General features: G+C 45.7%; 1 pseudogene; it reads left to right on the forward strand.

Moving 5' to 3' along the window:
* The first annotated feature begins 2486 nt into the window (after nucleotides 1–2486).
* LOC116812649 (large ribosomal subunit protein eL24-like) lies at nucleotides 2487–3009 on the forward strand (annotated as a pseudogene).
* Nucleotides 3010–3348: the final 339 nt, after the last annotated feature.

A 3348-nucleotide genomic window follows, 5' to 3' on the forward strand; every position in this document is an offset into this window, starting at 1 on the left:
AAACCCATTTTGTGAGGAGAAATTCAAGCCAGCTGCAAACATTTGCATAAGTAACAAGGAGCCAAATGCTGATGAGACAATGGGGAAAATGTCTCCAGGACATGTCAGAGATCTTCACCGCAGCCCCTCCCATCACAGGCCCAGAGGCCTGGGTGGGAAAAATGGTTTCCTGGGCCAGGCCCAGGGCTCCCCTGCTCTGTGCAGCCTGCGGACTTTGTGCCCTGCATCCCAGTTGCCCCAGCTCCAGCCATGGCTGAAAGAGGCCAAAGTACAGCTCAGGCCATTGCTTCAGAGGGTGCAAGCCCCAAGCCTTGGCAGCTTCCACGTGGTGTTGGTCCTGCTGGTGGGTAGAAGACAAGAATTGAGGTCTGGGAACCTTTACCTAGATTTCGGAGGATGTATGGAAATGTCTGTATGTCCAGGCAGGTGTCTGCTGCACAGGCAGAGCCCACATGGGGAACCTCTGCTAGGGAAGTACAGAAGGGAAATGTGGGGTTGGAGCTCCCAGAGTCTCCACTGGGGCACTTCCTAGTGGAGCTGTGAGAAGAGGGCCACCATCCTCTAGACCCCAGAATGGTAGATCTACCAATCACTTGCACTGTGCACCTGGAAAAGCTGCAGACACTCAATGCTAACCCGTGAAAGCAGCCAGGAGGGGGGCTGTACCCTGCAAAGCTATAGGGGCAGAGCTGCCCAAGGCTATGGGAGCCCACCTTTTGCATCAGCATGACTTAGATGTGAGACATGGAGTCAAAGGAGATTATTTTGGAATATTAAGATTTGAGAACTGCCCTGTTGGATTTGGGACTTGCATGGGGCCTATAACCCCTTTGTTTTGGCCAATTTCTCCCATTTAGAATAGGTATGTTTACTCAATGCCTGTACCCCCATTGTATCTAGGAAGTAACTAACTTGCTTTTGATTTTACAGGCTCCTAGGCAGAAGGACTTGCCTTGCCTCAGACAAGACTTTGGACTTGGACTTTTGGATTAATGCTGGAATGAGCTAAGACTTTGAGGGACTGTTGGAAAGGCATGATTGTGTTTTGAAATGTGAGGACATGAGATTTGGGAGGGGCCAGAGGTGGAATGACATGGTTTGGCTATGTCCCCACCCAAATCTCATCTTGAACTGTAGCTCCCATAATCCCCAAATGTGGTGGATCCTTCAATTCCCAGTGTGAGGTAATTGAATCATGGGGGCAGTTTCCCCAATACTAATCTTGGGATCATAAGTTCTCATGAGATCTGATGGTTTTTATAAGGGGTTCTCCCTTTGCTTGCCTCTAATTCTTCTCTCTTCTGCTGCCATATTAAGAAGGAAGTGTTTGCTTCCACCATGACTGTTAGTTCCCTGAGGCCTCCCCAGCATGCAGAACTGTAAGTCAATTAAACCTCTTTCCTTTATAAATTACCCAGTCTTGGGTATTTCTTCATAGCAGCATGAGAACAGACTAATACACAGGGTCTCACTCTATCACCCAGGCTGGAGTGCAGTGGTGTGTTCATGGCTCACTGTAGCCTCAAACTTCTGGGCTCAGGTGATCCTCCCACCTCAGTCTCTCAAGTAGCTAGGATTACAGGCATGCACCACCACACCCAGCTAATTGTTTTTTTGTAGAAATGGGATCTTGCTGTGTTGCCCAGGCTGGTCTTGAGCTCCTGGCCTCAACAGATCCTCCTTCCTTGGCTTCCCAAAGCACTGGGATTATAGGCATGAGCCACTGTGCCCAGTCAAGAGACAATTCTTATGGAAAGAAAGGATTTAAAAAACTGAAATATTTAGTCAGAGAGCCATTTTATGACTATTAAGAGTTCCAGAAAGAGAGAACAGAAGAAAAATGGAGAGAAAAAAATTACCAGAAATAACACAATTTATCGACATATGAGATTGAATAAATAATACAATTTTCCAGATTAAAAATAACCACCAAGGGTCCAGTACAATAAATAAAAATAAAACGACATGAGAGAACAGTATCATGCATTTCAAATGACTAGAGATAAAGGGAAAATTGTAAAACCTCCCAGACAGGAAAAAAAAAAAATAGCTTCCAAACAAAGGATTAAAAACTATAAATGTATCAGATCTCTCTATAGTATTCCTGGAAGCTAAAAGACAATGAGCAATATCTTCCAGCAATTTCCATTTGTGCATCCTGTACTCAAACTATCATTTCAGTGGGAAGGGAGAATTATTGCATTTTTAGGCAAGAATAGTTACCTCCCAAATGGAGAGTCAGACCCTGGAGAAAAAGGCACTGTTGGTTGCCTTTTTTCTGCCTCAATATTCTCCTGCAGGCCAAAGCCTGATATCCACCCCCACATCTCTCACCCCCCAGTATCCACAGCTATATGCTTCAGGAGACTTGGAACTCCCCCAGCTCCAGCTCCAGAGGCAAATCATAATTGGTCTCTTTCTTTTCTTTCTTTCTTTCTTTTTTTTTTTTAAAGACAGGGCTCACTGCTTCCTGTGGAGCCGTCGCCATGAAGGTCGAGCTGTGCAGTTTTAGCGGGTAAAAGATCTACCCTGGACACGGGAGGCGCTACGCCAGGACCGACGGGAAGGTTTTCCAGTTTCTTAATTCGAAATGTGAGTCGGCGTTCCTTTCCAAGAGGAATCCTCGGCAGATAAACTGGACTGTCCTCTACAGAAGGAAGCACAAAAAGGGACGGTCGGAAGAAATTCAAAAGAAAAGAACCCGCCAAGCAGTCAAATTCCAGAGGGCCATTACTGGTGCATCTCTTGCTGATATAATGGCCAAGAAGAATCAGAAACCTGAAGTTAGAAAGGCTCAACGAGAACAAGCTATCAGGGCTGCTAAGGAAGCAAAAAAGGCTAAGCAAGCATCTAAAAAGACAGCAATGGCTGCTGCTAAGGCACCTACAAAGGCAGCACCTAAGCAAAAGATTGTGAAGCCTGTGAAAGTTTCAGCTCCCCGAGTTGGTGGAAAACGCTAAACTGGCAGATTAGATTTTTAAATAAAGATTGGATTATTAAAAAAAAAAAAAAAAAGACAGGGCTCACTATGTTGACCAAGCCAGTCTGGAACTCCTGGCTTCAAGCAATCCTCCCACCTCGGCCTCCCAAAGTGCTAGGACTACAGATGGGGGCCACCACACACGGTCCATGATTACTCTCTAAGTCAGCCTTGGTGATCTCATTCTCCTTGCGGTAGAGTTGGCTAAGGCATAAACATGTGACCCTCTTCTGGTCAATGAGAGGTAGGGGAAGTTGGCTGGGGGTCTCCTGTGAGAATTTCTTTTCAAATTAAAGGTATGTGGCTTAGGTCAGGTTTAACACCACTATGGAAATTTATGTGCAAATAATTTATCATGGAAGTGGTCC

The sequence above is a fragment of the Hylobates moloch genome, unplaced genomic scaffold, assembly GCF_009828535.3.
Source record: "Hylobates moloch isolate HMO894 unplaced genomic scaffold, HMol_V3 SCAFFOLD_9, whole genome shotgun sequence".
In the NCBI taxonomy this organism is placed as follows: Eukaryota; Metazoa; Chordata; class Mammalia; order Primates; family Hylobatidae; genus Hylobates; species Hylobates moloch.